At 42.7% G+C, this 20,529-nt stretch overlaps 1 protein-coding gene across 9 annotated transcripts in view; it reads right to left on the bottom strand.

Moving 5' to 3' along the window:
• The window catches only part of Pkn (serine/threonine-protein kinase N), a 792,491-nt gene that overhangs the window by 388,858 nt on the left and 383,104 nt on the right, over positions 1-20,529 (bottom strand). The window contains exon 1 of one of the 9 annotated variants that reach the window (XR_011394512.1): positions 4,505-4,618. The exons of the other annotated variants lie outside the window; for them this stretch is intronic. The gene's annotated coding sequence lies outside the window, so the exon portion shown is untranslated. Of the gene's footprint in view, positions 1-4,504; positions 4,619-20,529 lie in introns of those variants that run through there. 9 annotated transcript variants of the gene reach the window in all.

The following is a 20,529-nucleotide window of genomic DNA, read 5'->3' as shown; positions in this document are numbered from 1 at the left end:
CAACCTAGCATCATCAACACTGTCTCTACAACCTAGCATCATCACCAACACTGTCTCTACAACCTAGCATCATCAACACTGTCTCTACAACCTAGCATCACCAACACTGTCTCTACAACCTAGCATCACCAACACTGTCTCTACAACCTAGCATCATCAACACTGTCTCTACAACCTAGCATCATCAACACTGTCTCTACAACCTAGCATCACCAACACTGTCTCTACAACCTAGCATCACCAACACTGTCTCTACAACCTAGCATCATCAACACTGTCTCTACAACCTAGCATCATCATCAACACTGTCTCTACAACCTAGCATCACCAACACTGTCTCTACAACCTAGCATCATCAACACTGTCTCTACAACCTAGCATCATCACCAACACTGTCTCTACAACCTAGCATCATCACCAACACTGTCTCTACAACCTAGCATCATCACCAACACTGTCTCTACAACCTAGCATCACCAACACTGTCTCTACAACCTAGCATCAACACTGTCACAACCTACACTGTCTCTACAACCTAGCATCATCAACACTGTCTCTAACACTGTCTCTACAACCTAGCATCATCAACACTGTCTCTACAACCTAGCATCATCACCAACACTGTCTCTACAACCTAGCATCATCACCAACACTGTCTCTACAACCTAGCATCATCACCAACACTGTCTCTACAACCTAGCATCACCAACACTGTCTCTACAACCTAGCATCAACACTGTCTCTACAACCTAGCATCACCAACACTGTCTCTACAACCTAGCATCATCAACACTGTCTCTACAACCTAGCATCACCAACACTGTCTCTACAACCTAGCATCATCAACACTGTCTCTACAACCTAGCATCATCACCAACACTGTCTCTACAACCTAGCATCATCACCAACACTGTCTCTACAACCTAGCATCATCACCAACACTGTCTCTACAACCTAGCATCACCAACACTGTCTCTACAACCTAGCATCAACACTGTCTCTACAACCTAGCATCACCAACACTGTCTCTACAACCTAGCATCATCAACACTGTCTCTACAACCTAGCATCACCAACACTGTCTCTACAACCTAGCATCATCAACACTGTCTCTACAACCTAGCATCATCACCAACACTGTCTCTACAACCTAGCATCATCACCAACACTGTCTCTACAACCTAGCATCATCACCAACACTGTCTCTACAACCTAGCATCACCAACACTGTCTCTACAACCTAGCATCAACACTGTCTCTACAACCTAGCATCACCAACACTGTCTCTACAACCTAGCATCATCAACACTGTCTCTACAACCTAGCATCACCAACACTGTCTCTACAACCTAGCATCATCAACACTGTCTCTACAACCTAGCATCATCACCAACACTGTCTCTACAACCTAGCATCATCACCAACACTGTCTCTACAACCTAGCATCATCACTAACACTGTGTCTACAACCTAGCATCATCACCAACACTGTCTCTACAACCTAGCATCACCAACACTGTCTCTACAACCTAGCATCACCAACACTCTCTACAACCTAGCATCATCACCAACCCTGTCTCTACAACCTAGCATCACCAACACTGTCTCTACAACTTAGCATCATCACTAACACTGTCTCTACAACCTAGCATCACCAACACTGTCTCTACAACCTAGCATCACCAACACTGTCTCTACAACCTAGCATCACCAACACTGGCTCTACAACCTAGCATCACCAACACTGGCTCTACAACCTAGCATCACCAACAGTCTCTACAACCTAGCATCATCGACCAACACTGTCTCTACAACCTAGCATCACCAACACTGTCTCTACAACCTAGCATCATCACCAACACTGTCTCTACAACCTAGCATCACCAACACTGTCTCTACAACCTAGCATCACCAACACTGTCTCTACAACCTAGCATCACCAACACTGTCTCTACAACCTAGCATCACCAACACTGTCTCTACAACCTAGCATCACCAACACTCTCTACAACCTAGCATCATCACCAACAATGTCTCTACAACTTAGCAACATCTACCAACTCTCTCTACAACCTAGCATCACCAACACTGTCTCTACAACCTAGCATCACCAACACTGTCTCTACAACCTAGCATCACCAACACTGTCTCTATAACCTAGCATCACCAACACTGTCTCTACAACCTAGCATCACCAACACTGGCTCTACAACCTAGCATCACCAACAGTCTCTACAACCTAGCATCATCCACCAACACTGTCTCTACAACCTAGTATCATCACCAACACTGTCTCTACAACCTAGCATCACCAACAGTCTCTACAACCTAGCATCATCACCAACAGTCTCTACAACCTAGCATCATCACCAACACTGTCTCTACAACCTAGCATCACCAACACTGTCTCTACAACCTAGCATCACCAACACTGTCTCTACAACCTAGCATCACCAACACTGTCTCTACAACCTAGCATCACCAACACTGTCTCTACAACCTAGCATCACCAACACTCTCTACAGCCTAGCATCACCAACACTCTCTACAACCTAGCATCATCACCAACAATGTCTCTACAACTTAGCAACATCTACCAACTCTCTCTACAACCTAGCAACATCATTGTCTCTACAACCTAGCAACATCACTGTCTCTACAACCTAGCAACATCCACCAACTGTCTCTACAACCTAGCAACATCCAATACCTGTCTACAACCTAGCAACATCACCAACACTGTCTCTACAACATAGCAACATCACCCACCTTCACCAACACTGTCTCTCCAATCTAGCAAGATCATCCACCGTCACCAACATTCTCTCTCCAACCTAGCAACATCACTCACCATCACCAACGCTCTCCAACCTAGCAACATCACCCACCATCACCAGCACTCTCTCTCCAACCTAGCAACATCATCCACCATCAACACTCTCCAACCAAGCAACATCATCCACCATCAACACTCTCCAACCAAGCATCATCATCCATCAACACTCTCCAACCTAGCAACATCATCCACCATCAACACTCTCTCCAACCTAGCAACATCATCCACCATCAACATTCTCTCTCCAACCTAGCAACATCATCCACCATCAACACTCTCTCTCCAACCTAGCAACATCATCCACCATCAACACTCTCTCCAACCTAGCAACATCACCCACCATTACCAACACTCTCTCCAACCTAGCAACATCATCCACCATCAACACTCTCTCCAACCACTTAGCAACATCATCCACCATCACTAACACTGTTTCTCCAACCTAGCAGCAACATTAACCATCACCAACACTGTAACTCCAATCTAGCAACATCAACAATCACTAACACTGTCTCTCTAACCTAGCAACATCATCCACCATCACCAAAAAGAGCCTGAGCTTGCTACCATCTGCAGCTCATAAGACTGCCATCCCCACGAGCCCTTTTAGGGCGGGGCAGATGGCAGACCAGAGGCCTAGCTTCTCCCTACGAGCCCCGTGAGGGCGGGGAATGTGGCTAGGCCTGGGGAGAGTTGGTCCCAAAGATGAGGGGGTACTTGTAAATCCTCCCATGGGAGACTTAAGTCTCGAGACACTCCCCAGATAGGGAGCCAAGGCCGGGTCACCACTACTTGGAAAAGACCCGGGCCGGGAGAATACCGGCGAATAAAAAAAAAAAAAAAAAAAAAACCATCATCAATACTGTCTCTTCAACTTTGCAACATCATCCACCATCACCAACACTCCCTCCAGCTTAGCAACATCATCCACCATCACCAACACTCCCTCCAGCTTAGCAACATCATCTACCATCACTAACACTGTTTCTCCAACCTAGCAGCAACATTAACCATCACCAACGCTGTACCTCCAATCTAGCAACATCAACCATCACTAACACTGTCTCTCTAACCTAGCAACATCATCCATCATCACCAACAGGTCTGGTCGCAGACCGGGCCGCGGGGGCGTTGACCCCCGAAACCCTTTTCAGGTAGATTCCAGGTATACACTGTCTCTCCAACTTAGCAACATCATCCATCACCAACGCTGCCTCTACAACCCAACATCAACACAACAAGCAACTGTACTAAATCTCTCAACAAACACACAGAGAGATGCTCCTACATTCGCTGTTACTTTGTGTTGTTCTTATCTTATTGTTGTAGATGCTGCATTATGTTGTCTGCTCTTAAGATATCAGTAACTTGTAAAGTACGTGAGTTCCAGCAGGAGGGAATAGTCAAGTAGATAACAATCTTTTGGTCAGGAAGTTCAGACCTTAAACAGGTCTTTAGTGGCAGACAGGTGGTTCTTTTAGGGTTCGTGGCATCACTTGTGTGGTTGGCACAGGTCTCGTGTGCCAGCAGCGCCACAGCTACCTCCGCCGACACATGTACCCCTCCATCAATAGTATCATCCGCCTCCTCCAGTGGTAGTGCACACTGGCCGCTTCATCACCGCCACACCTAGGGCCACACACACAGGTAACACAATCAGCACCCCACCTAGGGTATCCATGGCACCGTATGTGAGGGCGTGATCCGCGCGGGCACCTTCCACAAGTAACACTGACAAGAGCCACGGTCTTGGCAGGCAGTGCCAACTGCTGCTTCTCAACCGCCCCCCCCTGGCACTAAGTCTTGCCAGCCCTCACTCCCAATACTAACAGTGACCACTCCAGCACTCACAATAACTGTTATACATGTTATACCACCTAGTACTTTAACCAGTCATCACCCAAGCCACTCACACTAACACCAGCACTCAAATACTGAAGCAACTATTACTGCAATAATTACAACTCTTAAGCAATAACAAATACTCGAACGATGTTTAGAATAACATCACACGCATTATAATATATATATATATATATATATATATATATATATATATATATATATATATATATATATATATATATATATATATATTATTCAACAAGTCGGCCGTCTCCCACCGAGGCAGGGTGACCCAAAAAGAAAGAAAATCTCCAAAAAGAAAATACTTTCATCATCATTCAACACTTTCACCTCACTCACACATAATCACTGCTTTGCAGAGGCGCCCAGAATACAACAATTTAGAAGTATATACGTGTAAAAATACACAACATATCCCTCCAAACTGCCAATATTCCAAACCCCTCCTTTAGAGTGCAGGCATTGTACTTCCCATTTCCAGGACTCAAGTCCGGTTATATAAAATAACCGGTTTCCCTGAATCCCTTCACTAAATATTACCCTGCTCACACTCCAACAGATCGTCAGGTCCCAAAAACCATTTGTCTCCATTCACTTCTATCTAACACGCTCACGCACGCTTGCTGGAAATCCAAACCCCTCACCAACAACACCTCCTTTACCCCCTCCCTCCAACCTTTTCGAGGACGACCCCTACCCCGTCTTCCTTCCCCTACAGATTTATACGCTCTCCATGTCATTCTACTTTGATCCATTCTCTCTAAATGACCAAACCACCTCAACAACCCCCTCTTCTGCCCTCTGACTAATACTTTTATTAACTCCACACCTTCTCCTAATTTCCACACTCCGAATTTTCTGCATAATATTTACACCACACATTGCCCTTAAACAGGACATCTCCACTGCCTCCAACCGTCTCCTCGCTGCTGCATTTACCACCCAAGCTTCACATCCATATAAGAGTGTTGGTACTACTATACTTTCATACATTCCCTTCTTTGCCTCCATAGATAACATTTTTTGTCTCCACATATACCTCAACGCACCACTCACCTTTTTTCCCTCATCAATTCTATGATTAACCTCATCCTTCATAAATCCATCCGCCGACACGTCAACTCCCAAGTATCTGAAAACATTCACTTCTTCCACACACACAAACACATTATATATATATATATATATATATATATATATATATATATATATATATATATATATATATATATATATATATATATATATATATATATACATATATATATATATATATATATATATATATATATATATATATATATATATATATATATATATATATATATATGTATTAAGATTACAGTAAAGTGATATCGCAATATGCAAAAATATCCACAGTGAAAAATTAAGTGAAATTCTAAGCGCTTTTCTGATTTCTCAAATTATCAAGGAATAACAAAAACAACAGGACAAGCGAAGATTTGCATGGCAATGGGGAACACTCTCTAACCAATCCTTAACAATTTGTATAAGAATTTTTTTGAAACAAGACTGCTTAAGAGAATTCTTCCTGATAATGTTGTGTGTTTAATAGCCAAGAATAAAGATATAAACCATTTCCTACTTAAATAGTTTACCTCCATCCATTAGTTTACTGCTGAGTTTGAATGATATAACTCACTGCCTTTTTTTAGATGTTTTAACTATTAAGAGAAACCAAGAATTTAAATTAAAAATATACAGAAAACCAACAACTGGTCTTGTGTACGTTATTCTCCACGCCATCACAGAGTGGTATGTTCTGTATTCTCCTTCATGTTTTTTTTTTTTTTTTTTACACAGGGTTTGACAAGGTTAAGGATCCCTAGCTTTATTGACAAGCTATTTACAGGTTAAGGATTCCCAACTTTATTGGCAAGCTAAGAGCTGTTACCTACATCAGCTCATTTGAAAGCATTTTTATTGTTATGAGACATACAAGTAGGGAACAGGATGAAGTTGGAGCCATCTGTGGGCCAGCATTTTCATTTGATCAACTGACTTTATCTCGTTGACATCATTATGCTGTACAAATGTGTTCCATACTCGAGTCATCCTGTTCTTGAGAACCCTCAACATTTCCAGCCTAGAGTTGATAGACGAAGAAATATTGAAGATTTATGATCTAGAATGTCCAAATAAAATTGACAAAGATTTCAAAATTGCTACAAGTGAATTTTACAATTTAAAAAAAAAAAAAGGACAAAGAAATATACTCAACCAAGAATATGTTGGTTTTGCCACATCATGAAAACTTTCTTGATATATTTTCTCTGCTTAAGAATTTAAAAATGTCCATAATATATTCTATCTTCTCACAAACTGCCCAGACTAATTTTTTTTTTTTTTTTGAAGTGTGCACCCTCCCCTGAGGTGTGCACCTTACTTTTGAGAGAGAGAGAGAGAGAGAGAGAGAGAGACGACACAAGAGATGCATGCAGACAGCTTGGCTGTTACGCACATCCAAATCAACAATAACAAGTAAAATGCAGACCAAAGTATTTTCTTGAGGACGATTTCCGCACAGGCAGTTGTCGTCCTCGTGGTCGAGGGCGACAACACCTTAATTAAGGTACGGAGATTTTAAAAGCAACACCTCGACAACCTGGTGTGGGAGTGGGCCCCGGGGGCCATCTTCCCCATAACTATCCACATGTAAACAAACCATTCCTCCTGACACACGCAAACCTCACCTTCATTCATATACCTCCACTGCAAACTATTTTAAACTATGTATACATATGTACATGTATCCAAGTATACACTTACGACACCTGAGACCTTGACCACTGCAGATATATAAAGAGTATCAAAGAATACAGACTGACTTCTCTTTCAGCAAGACTAACGTCCACAACACCTTCAAGGCTGTGGGACTGATTACCTTATCTTATTAATCAAAATGGTTATAACTATAACCACAGTTTTTAAAGGGGTGGAGTGGTAAGCCAGCTGAAGGTCTCGGTCAGATGACCAAAAGCTCCAACGGTGGGTCATCATCTGGCTAAGACCCGCGTCAAGACATACTTTTCCTGTTTCCTGACGAACCTTACCTAACCTAACCTACCTCATCTTCTATTGTTTGCACTATATAATCTCTTCATTGAACTTATAGGTTAGGTTAGGTAAGGTTCGTCAGGAAACAGGACAAATGTTTCCTGACGCGGGTCTTAGTCAGATGATGACCCGCCTTTGGAGCTTTTGGTCATCTGACCGAGGCCTTCCGCTGGCTTACCGGTCCACCCCTTTAAAAATTATGGTCATTTATAACCTATTGAACTTATAAAGTCACTGGTAGGCGAAACATCTTCAAAATAATGACAGCCAGGTGTTGCACAGTGTATAATTCCTCAACAGGATACATCATATATAGAGGTGAAGCAGAGTACTAGTGGAGTTAGGTGCATGGATAGTCACCTGGATATCTGCAGATACTAGCCACCACCAGGAACATGTATAAGAACAACAATTGCACAGGTACACGCGTGTCTGGTCACTGGCCAATACGGAACTAGTGTACACAAACCGACACACTAACACACACACATGCACACATTTTTTCACGTATTTTGTTTCTGCCGGGCCTAAGGAGGTCCCCTCAAGCCACCTTTATTCTCCCTTCACAACATCGTCCCTCTCTCTCCCTCTATCTCTCTTTCTCTCTCTTTCACTCTTTTTTTTGCACTCAAGGGTAGTTACCGTGTTAGGGTAAAAGTTTCCCCCTTTATTTACAAGTTAAAAGCTGTTACCTACCTATGCTAATTTGAAAGCCTTTTACTGTTATGAGACACAAATAGGGAACAGAATAAAATTGGAGCCAGATGTCAGCCAGAGATTTTATGTGGTTAACTAACTTTATCAACGTTGTTATGATGTACGAACATGTTCCAGACTCGAGTCATTCTAGGAATGATCTTGGATGAAATAACGTTCTTGACAAATCTTGCTGCCCGTCTTGTGGTATACAAGCTGCCTTCTTGCTGCCCGTCTTGTGGTATACAAGCTGTCATCTGCCTGTCGACAAAGTGTAGCCAAGTGTGGTACCTTGACAATACTGACCTTGTATAATACAATAAGGTCACCCTCATCTCTCAGGTGTTTAAGGTTTTGCTGGAATGACAGACGTATCCAGCCTGGGTCTAGCCTAATAAGTCTTCTCGCTCGGTTCTCTATTCTGTCTAGAGTTGTAGATGAGACGAGGAGACAGGCAATCCAAGAAAGTGGAGCATAATTAAGGTGTGAGCGTACTTGTGCATCATACAGAGCTTTGCAGTTTACTGTTAAGCAGATAGGACATACACCTTGATGATGTTAGCTTCTTGGATGCCTTGCTTACAAGATTTACTATGTGGTTCTTCACTGACATTTTGGAGTCAAATTTCACTCGTAGGATATCCATCTCATTCCCAGACCTTACACATTCTTACCACAGCTCCCATATTAACATAATGCTGACCAGAGACCATAGTCTCTCTCTCTCTCTCTCTCTCTCTCTCTCTCCTGCCCCTCGGCTGAGACCTTCTGGTGAATGGCTTGCTCCCAGGTCTAGGAATAACCTCCACGTGGACCGATATATTTTCTCCTCTACCTCCAACCATCTTTCCCACTTGCCCATCCCATTCTTCTCCCCCTGACCATCGTCTATACCTATCCTTCTTGCCCTTCTCCTACTACTACCCACCATCTACATCTTACTCTCCTCTTGTCCACCATCAACATCTTTCCCTTTCCTGCTGCTCCTGCACTGTAAAATGACACACACAGCAACAAACTACGGCGACTATCACTAAACTTTTTTAACAAAATACAATAAAATTATACCAGGTTGTTTGTAGTGGATAAGAGCGGAGGAAAGAGAGGTTGATAAGAGGAGTGGAAAGGAAGAGAGGTTGATAAGAGGAGTGGAAAGGAAGAGAGGCTGATAAGAGGGAAGGAAAGGAAGAGAGGTTCATAAAACGGGAGGAAAGAGAAGAGGAGAGAAGAAGTCAGGGATGAATAAAAGAAAAACAAAGGATTAACGTATGAACAAGCAATAGGCATATAAAAATAATGGTGTGGGGTTTTAGTTAGTTTAATATGTTTATTATGCACCCCATACCCATCCTGTGGGCGGTAGTCAAAAGATTACAGAGGTACATAATTGGTCCAGGGACTGGACTCCAAAGTTTTGATAGCTGAGCAAGTTACAGAGGCAATGAACTCACAATTTACAAAGGTAATGAACTCACAATTTACAAAGGTAATGGGAAGAGAGAAAATGTCAATGATAGATGAGAGGGGAATGGAGGGGGAAAGAATAGGAGTGGGGAGGGGAAGGAGGGAGGGAGGGAGGGAGGGAGGGAGGGAGGGGAGAAGAGTGTACTAGCCACTGAGTGAAACAGGTGAACCAATACTGATGGTCAGTGACCAGACTAAAACAATTCACCCGAGAGAGAGAGAGAGAGAGAGAGAGAGAGAGAGAGAGAGAGAGAGAGAGAGAGAGAGTAATCTTCCTGAATACTGCTGTACATTAACATCTCCATACAAATCAGGTGAAATCGCAGATCTAGAGAGTGTACAGAGATCCTTTACTGCGGGTATAAGTTCTGTCAAGCACCTTAACTACTGGGACCGCTTGGAAGCACTTGACTTGTACTCGTTGGAACGCAGGAGGGAGAGATATATCATAATCTACACTTGGAAAATCTTGGAAGGAATGGTCCCAAATCTGCACACAGAAATCACTCCCTACGAAAGTAAAAGACTGGGCAGGCGATGCAAAATGCCCCCAATAAAAAGTAGGGGCGCCATTGGTACACTAAGGGAAAACACCATAAGTGTCCGGGGCCCAAAACTGTTCAACAGCCTCCCATCAAGCATTAGGGGAATTGCCAATAAACCCCTGGCTGCCTTCAAGAGAGAGCTGGACAGATACCTAAAGTCAGTGCCGGATCAGCCGGGCTGTGGCTCGTACGTTGGACTGCGTGCGGCCAGCAGTAACAGCCTAGTTGATCAGGCCCTGATCCATCGGGAGGCCTGGTCATGGACCGGGCCGCGGGGGCGTTGATCCCCGGAATAACCTCCAGGTAACCCCTCACAGGCACACCTCTGCAAGCTTCCGGGACTACAAAACCTTCTCTTCCCCCGACAGTAAATGTCTCTCCCGTTCCTCCATCCCACCACCTATCACCCACAACTCTCCTCTCCCCACGCATCTACCCCTCTTCCCCAGCCTCACCCTCGCTAGAACCAGCCACGTGGTCCTCGCCCCTCTTAGTTTTCCTCCTAGGCAGATGTAAGTCAACCTGCTTCCTAAAGCAACACTGGAAAAATAGACACAAATGTAGTATAATGCAATCCTTTGTTGACAACGTTTCGCCCACACAGTGGACTTTATCAAGTCACAAACAGATCTACCTGGGTAAAGAGTACATGAGTATACAGTATGTGGGTTGTATGTACATGAGACGGTACTGTAGATTCGTCTCACTCACAACAGACATGTACAAGGTATACAGACCGTAGCTAACATCAATGACATACTACTATATAGAAAGCCACTTGTGCTGAGCATTTCGGGCAAATTAGGTCAGTTTTGCCCCAGGATGCGACCCACACCAGTCCACTAACACCCAGGTACCCATTTTATACTGATGGGTGAACAAGGATAACAAGTGTCTTATGGAAACACGTCCTAATGTCATCCAGCAGTACCGGAGATTCGAACTCCGGACCTCAGTGTGTGAGCTGAGTACGCTAGTGATCCAGCTACGGGACACCTTACATCGTCTTTACACCTCTACTGCTTCTGCTGCCACCTCTGTACTCAACGTTTCGGAATAAAGATACCTAAGTTTTGCGCATGCGTCTTACAAGAGAGGAGTAACTAGAGGAGATATAAGAGTTTAGTAGACAAAAACCTGGACAGACCAGGCAGGGAGAAACGGGGATCGGGGTCCATGTGACCATAGATGGAAGGAGCAGGAGGGATTTCAGGAAATACTTGCGCCTCAGGGTGGTCAGGAAATGGAATGACCTTGGCCAGGAAGTGTGGAAGTGGAGGGTACACGGCAGCTCGCTGGTGGCGTGTTTGGCTCACAACTGAGAAGACTCGGGTCAAATCCTGGGAGTGGAGAAACGTATGGGCAAGTCTCTTAACAACTGTTGTCCCCGGAATTAATAAAAGTGATATAAATAAGCTGTTGAAAAACATCTAACCAAGAGAGGACTCGCAGCAATGACCTCAAGATGAACAATTTTACATTTAGTAAGAATACAGAAAAGTAGAGGTTTGGCAATATAGTTGTAGATGAGTAAAACAGTGTCAGGTAGACACACTCAGGCGAGAACTCTGGGTACCTTTAAAATATATATAGGTTAGGGAGGTACAAGGATGGATGCGAGTTGGACTTGCCCACTGTGTGCGCGAAACGTTGTCAGTAAAGAATCACATTATACTGCATCTGTCTCCGTTTTTCCATCGTGTGGGTATTGTATACCATTTATCTCCACTGGGAAAGGGCACTCAAAATAAGCAAGTTTTTCTTGGATTATTCCGGGTTATAAACCCAAAATTGTAGACACAATACACAAACTAGACAAACTGAAAAACACCCGGAAGGTAGTACTTGTAGCATACTACCACACCTGCTACTCCTCGGATCAACCACCACATAAACCAAAATAACTTGGATCAATACAAACCCGATACATAAACCCAGGAGATGCAACCATAGTTCTCACTTGAAGAACTATGTTAATATACGGTATGTTTGATATAGTGGAAACTAAGAACAAGATTTACAATGCTGATTATATATTCCCTGATGGATATTACAGCGTGTGTGTGTGTGTGTGTGTGTGTGTGTGTGTGTGTGTGTGTGTGTGTGTGTGTGTGTGTGTGTGTGTGTGTGTGTGTGTGAGAGAGAGAGAGAGAGAGAGAGAGAGAGAGAGAGAGAGAGAGAGAGAGAGAGAGAGAGAGAGAGAGAGAGAGAGAGAAAATGGCCCCAATTATAAAATGTATCGTTGCTACCACTACCTGTACCACCTTCTAATTCTGGCAGATGTACCACTACCTGGCTGCACCACCTGTACCACTATCCGGTTCCAACACCTGTACCTGTACCAACTTCTGGTTCCACCACCTGCACCACCATTTAGCGCCAACGTTGTCAGGGCCATCCTACACAGTTGTACTCACTGCCATGTTTAATGGCAGTGCCTATCTGAGTGCCACAAGACATGTGGGAAAATTAGTCAACACCCTCCCTACCTCCCTTCCTTCCCTCCCCCTTCATTTTTCCTCCATTCCCTCCCCTCCCGACCTTTTATCATATTAATATCATACAGTACCAACAAGCTGAAGAATATGACACATGTGCAACACTTGGGTGTTTTTGTTGATGAAGAAGACACATGTGCAACATTTGGGTATCATTACTGACGAAAGGTATCGTCCGCGCAGCAGGGTTTTTGTAGACAGCCTGTACTGTCAGAACACACAGCCTAGCCGTCTGTTCTGACTAGTTAAGTGCTGCCCTCTGTAGGCTCACCCAGGTCAGTGGGAGGCTGAGCCCATTCGCTCTCACTCCTAGGCCGACCCTCTTGATAGGCACAAGTGCTCTCCCTCACACTGCCCGTTGTGTACTCACTCCTATCCAATTAAAGCCAAACTAGTCCACGGCCGTATCATTGCTACCTACGCTACCTTCATCGGCACTAAACCGCTGTTCAGCAGCAAGAACAGCAATAACATTTTTCACTCGAATAACGGAGTGACTTTTAATACTGGAGACAGTGAAAGCGAAGAGGTAATTCTAAGTGGACAGTCCCTCAGTCTTGACAGAAGGTGGTCAGCCCCTCAGTCTTGACAGAAAGTGGTCAGCCCCTCAGTCTTGACAGAAGGTGGTCAGTCCCTCAGTCTTGACAGAAGGTGGTCAGTCCCTCAGTCTTGACAGAAGGTGGTCAGTCCCTCAGTCTTGACAGAAGGTGGTCAGTCCCTTAGTCTTGACAGAAGGTGGTCAGCCCCTCAGTTCTGATTGAAGGTGGTCAGTCCCTCAGTCATGATTAAACGTGATCAGTCCCTCAGCCTGAGGGACTGATTATCGTCACTCAAAGCTAAGCAAATAAACATTTAAATGTTCTCATTCCTCTTCCACTGTCTCTAATATAATTCACCTCTGTATTTGATTCAAGAAGTCTACTACGCAGGCGAAACGTTTCGCTAATAAAGTTACCCAAGTCCAGCATATTTTATTAAATTTTTATTGTTTCTTCCCTTTCTCCGCAATTATAACCCACTATGATACCATGAACGCAGATTTATAACCCACTATGATACCATGAACGCTGATCTATAACCCACTATACCATGAACGCAGATTTATAACCCACTATGATACCATGAACGCAGATCTATAACCCACTATGATACCATGAACGCTGATCTATAACCCACTAAGATACCATGAACGCAGATCTATAACCCACTATACCATGAACGCTGATCTATAACCCACTATACCATGAACGCAGATCTATAACCCACTATGATACCATGAACGCAGATCTATAACCCACTATGATACCATGAACGCTGATCTATAACCCACTATGATACCATGAACGCTGATCTATAACCCACTATGATACCATGAACGCTGATCTATAACCCACTATGATACCATGAACGCAGATCTATAACCCACTATGATACCATGAACGATGTTCTATAACCAAATATGATACCATGAACGCAATCTATAACCCACTATGATACCATGAACGCTGATCTATAACCCACTATGATACCATGAACGCAATCTATAACCCACTATGATACCATGAACGCTGATCTATAACCCACTATGATACCATGAACGCAGATCTATAACCCACTATGATACCATGAACGCAATCTATAACCCACTATGATACCATGAACGCAGATCTATAACCCACTATGATACCATGAACGCTGATCTATAACCCACTATGATACCATGAACGCAGATCTATAACCCACTATGCTACCATGAACGCAATCTATAACCCACTATGATACCATGAACGCAGATCTATAACCCACTATGATACCATGAACGCTGATCTATAACCCACTATGATACCATGAACGCTGATCTATAACCCACTATGATACCATGAACGCTGATCTATAACCCACTATGATACCATGAACGCAATCTATAACCCACTATGATACCATGAACGCAGATCTATAACCCACTATGATACCATGAACGCTGATCTATAACCCACTATGATACCATGAACGCAGATCTATAACCCACTATGATACCATGAACGCTGATCTATAACCCACTATGATACCATGAACGCAATCTATAACCCACTATGATACCATGAACGCAGATCTATAACCCACTATGATACCATGAACGCTGATCTATAACCCACTATGATACCATGAACGCAGATCTATAACCCACTATGCTACCATGAACGCAATCTATAACCCACTATGATACCATGAACGCAGATCTATAACCCACTATGATACCATGAACGCTGATCTATAACCCACTATGATACCATGAACGCTGATCTATAACCCACTATGATACCATGAACGCTGATCTATAACCCACTATGATACCATGAACGCAATCTATAACCCACTATGATACCATGAACGCAGATCTATAACCCACTATGATACCATGAACGCTGATCTATAACCCACTATGATACCATGAACGCAGATCTATAACCCACTATGATACCATGAACGCTGATCTATAACCCACTATGATACCATGAACGCAATCTATAACCCACTATGATACCATGAACGCAGATCTATAACCCACTATGATACCATGAACGCTGATCTATAACCCACTATGATACCATGAACGCAGATCTATAACCCACTATGATACCATGAACGCAGATCTATAACCCACTATGATACCATGAACGCAGATCTATAACCCACTATGATACCATGAACGCAGATCTATAACCCACTATGATACCATGAACGCTGATCTATAACAGACTATGATACCATGAACGCAGATTTATAACCCACTATGATACCATGAACGTAGATAAGTACGTTTATGGAGTAATGTGCAATGTAAACAGACTGACTGATGAAACTAGCCAGGCTTAGGATTGGCTACAAGTACTTCTGACAGCGCCAGGTACACGACTGATGACCAAACCAGATGCAAAGTATGTGGCCAGTCCTACGGTCACTATCTTCAACACTATGTTCTTGACTGTACACTTATTGACGAATATAGAGATGGTATGTGACATGTCAAGATTTCTTATTAATGAAAATAAGATACCTGATATATTTAGCAAATTTCCTAAATTTGCTTGTAACAGATAAATGAACTTTAGGTATAAATCCAGATGTATTCCTGTTAACCCTTTTGGGGGCCTAGGTCCTAGGCCTACTGTGTATCCATGAGTTACTGTGCTATTATCCACAGGATGGAAATGGAATACACAACAAACTAGCCACTTCGGTGGCTAAATATGAATCTTTCCTTTTCTCCTTCCTACGCTTGCCTGCTTCCTTCCTTCCTTCCTTCCTTCCTTCCCCCTCCTTCCTCCTCCTCCACTACACTCTACTAGCTCCTTCTTTCGCTCCTCTAACCATTTAATACCTGAAGAATTGAGACACTTATGCAACATATGAGAATCTTTACTGAATAAACGTTTCGCCACACAGTGGCTTCATCAGTCCAGTACAAAGCAGGAAGGTATAGGGAGAGAAGTAGTTTGAGGTAATCAGTCCCTCAGCCTGGAATCGATGTGTTCAGTGCATCACTCTTGTAGGAAGTACAGCATAGGGTCAGAGAGGTGGCTTATATACTGCAGTCAGGTGAGTGGGAGGAGGAGGAGGCGGGGGAATCACAGTGGGACCATCTACTAGTGTAAGTATAGGTCTTCGTCCATATATTGGACAGTGTTGAAGAATTCTTTGTATTAAGAACCCATGGGATCTTGATAAGCGTCTCAATTCTTCAACTTGTCGGTTTTCAAAACCATTCATCACATTTAATACCTACAAGAAGTATTGTAACTTTGTTACATTGCATAACACAGGCGTGATGAGGCGTGTGTGGGCGTATTGAGGCGTGTGTGGGCGTACTGAGGCGTGTGTGGGCGTACCAGGGCTGGCGACACAACAAAATTTGGTAAAGAGGTCACCACCACCTGCCAAGATACCCAGTGCCACATTCCCACACCCAGTACCCCACCCACCAGTATACTGTCACACCCAGTACCCCACCCACCAGTACACTGTCACACCCAGTACCCCACCCACCAGTATACTGTCACACCCAGTACCCCACCTACCGGTACACTGTCACACCCACTACCCCCACCTACCGGTACACTGTCATACCCAGTACCCTACTCACCAGTACAGTCACATCCACCAGTACACTGCTACACCCAGTACCCCACGCACCAGTATACTGACTGAATGAAACTGGAATTAGACAAAATGGTAGAGGAAAAAAGTATACACAGCTTTAAAAAAGGGTATGACAGGTCTCAGAAGGCTAGGACAGTTAGTGACCCCAGCAAAGGGTCATGTTAGAAGCTGAAATTCGACCCCTACAACCACCACAAATAGTCACACACACACACACACACGCACACACGCGCGCACACACAAACATACACACACATACACACACATACACACACACACACACACACACACACACACACACACACACACACACACAGTGAAGAGGCGGGGCCAGGAGCTCGGACTCGACCCCCGCAACCTCAACTAGGTGAGTACAACTAGGTGAGTACATGTGCCTAGGACCAAATGGTAACTAACACAGGCCAGGGGCTCGGAATCGACCCCTGCAACCTCAACTAGGTGAGTACACACGTGGAAATCCCCCTGTGAAGGCCAGTGGTGAGGTGCTTTGGTAACCTTAAACACATTTTAACGAGTATCACAATCCACGCCCACCAACACTCGACTTCACCACCACCACCACCACCACCCTCACCACCACCCTCACCACCACCACCACCACCACCACCACCACCACCCTCACCACCACCACCACCACCACAACCCTCACCACCACCACCACCACCACCACCACCACCCTCACCACCACCACCACCACCACCCTCACCACCCTCACCACCACCACCCTCACCACTACCACCCATATCCACTATCCACAGCAAACAACCACCTTTACCAACACAATCACAGGCAGATTGTGCTTCGATTTCCATTAAGCTTATGGTAGTTTCCCCTGCAATAATACTCTGGCAACTAAGACACACACAACAAGAGTAAACAACCAGGTGTAAATTATAGACTTTCTGTCTGATAGCAAAGTAAGAACAGTGGAAACTGTCATCAGTGAAGAACAAAATGGTACAATACCATGACTGGAACAATACACAAATAACCCGCACATAGAGAGGAGCTTACGACAACGTTTCGGTCCGACTTGGACCATTAACCAGCGAGTTGCCACAATGGTCGGCGTCATGGCCCTAGTAATGTTAAGAACTTGCATTACTTCAAAAGGCTGTGATGAATATGTGGGCCAGCGGACCGAGAGCAGGAACAGCCTTGTTGACCAGGAGAGTACCAAACAATCATGGCCCAGGGCCGGGCTGCCAGAGTACGAAAACTCTGGAATACATTCAATGATACATCAAGACATTAATACAAAGAGTAGATTACATAAGACAGCAAGTGATATTTCTATCACTGAAAATAAAACTAATTGTAATATATATTTAAGAGTGAAGACCAAACATATTTAAGAGTGAAGACCAAACATATTTAAGAGTGAAGACCAAACATATTTAAGAGTGAAGACCAAACATATTTAAGAGTGAAGACCAAACATATTTAACAGCGAAGACCAAACATATTTAAGAGTGAAGACCAAACATATTTAAGAGTGAAGACCAAACATATTTAAGAGTGAAGACCAAACATATTTAACAGCGAAGACCAAACATATTTAACAGTGAAGACCAAACATATTTAACAGTGAAGACCAAACATATTTAAGAGTGAAGACCAAACATATTTAAGAGTGAAGACCAAACATATTTAACAGCGAAGACCAAACATATTTAAGAGTGAAGACCAAACATATTTAAGAGTGAAGACCAAACATATTTAAGAGTGAAGACCAAACATATTTAACAGTGAAGACCAAACATATTTAACAGTGAAGACCAAACATATTTAAGAGTGAAGACCAAACATATTTAAGAGTGAAGACCAAACATATTTAAGAGTGAAGACCAAACATATTTAACAGCGAAGACCAAACATATTTAACAGTGAAGACCAAACATATTTAACAGTGAAGACCAAACATATTTAACAGTGAAGACCAAACATATTTAACAGCGAAGACCAAACATATTTAACAGTGAAGACCAAACATATTTAACAGTGAAGACCAAACATATTTAACAGTGAAGACCAAACATATTTAACAGTGAAGACCAAACATATTTAAGAGTGAAGACCAAACATATTTAAGAGTGAAGACCAAACATATTTAACAGTGAAGACCAAACATATTTAACAGCGAAGACCAAACATATTTAACAGTGAAGACCAAACATATTTATTAAGAGTGAAGACCAAACATATTTATTAAGAGTGAAGACCAAACATATTTAAGAGTGAAGACCAAACATATTTAACAGTGAAGACCAAACATATTTAACAGTGGAGACCAAACATATTTAACAGTGGAGACCAAACATATTTAACAGTGAAGACCAAACATATTTAAGAGTGAAGACCAAACATATTTAAGAGTGAAGACCAAACATATTTAACAGTGGAGACCAAACATATTTAACAGTGGAGACCAAACATATTTAACAGTGAAGACCAAACATATTTAAGAGTGAAGACCAAACATATTTATTAAGAGTGAAGACCAAACATATTTAACAGTGAAGACCAAACATATTTAACAGTGGAGACCAAACATATTTAACAGTGGAGACCAAACATATTTAACAGTGGAGACCAAACATATTTAAGAGTGAAGACCAAACATATTTAAGAGTGAAGACCAAACATATTTAAGAGTGAAGACCAAACATATTTATTAAGAGTGAAGACCAAACATATTTAAGAGTGAAGACCAAACATATTTATTAAGAGTGAAGACCAAACATATTTATTAAGAGTGAAGACCAAACATATTTAACAGTGGAGACCAAACATATTTAACAGTGGAGACCAAACATATTTAACAGTGGAGACCAAACATATTTAACAGTGGAGACCAAACATATTTAACAGTGAAGACCAAACATATTTAACAGTGAAGACCAAACATATTTATTAAGAGTGAAGACCAAACATATTTAACAGTGAAGACCAAACATATTTAACAGTGAAGACCAAACATATTTAACAGTGAAGACCAAACATATTTAACAGTGGAGACCAAACATATTTAACAGTGAAGACCAAACATATTTATTAAGAGTGAAGACCAAACATATTTATTAAGAGTGAAGACCAAACATATTTATTAAGAGTGAAGACCAAACATATTTAACAGTGAAGACCAAACATATTTAACAGTGAAGACCAAACATATTTAACAGTGGAGACCAAACATATTTAACAGCGAAGACCAAACATATTTAACAGTGAAGACCAAACATATTTAACAGTGAAGACCAAACATATTTAACAGTGAAGACCAAACATATTTATTAAGAGTGAAGACCAAACATATTTAACAGTGAAGACCAAACATATTTAACAGTGAAGACCAAACATATTT

This window comes from Cherax quadricarinatus, chromosome 88 (assembly GCF_038502225.1).
Source record: "Cherax quadricarinatus isolate ZL_2023a chromosome 88, ASM3850222v1, whole genome shotgun sequence".
Lineage (NCBI taxonomy): Eukaryota > Metazoa > Arthropoda > Malacostraca > Decapoda > Parastacidae > Cherax > Cherax quadricarinatus.
Note: the sequence above shows the minus strand (reverse complement) of the source record. Positions and strands in the feature narration are given on the sequence as shown.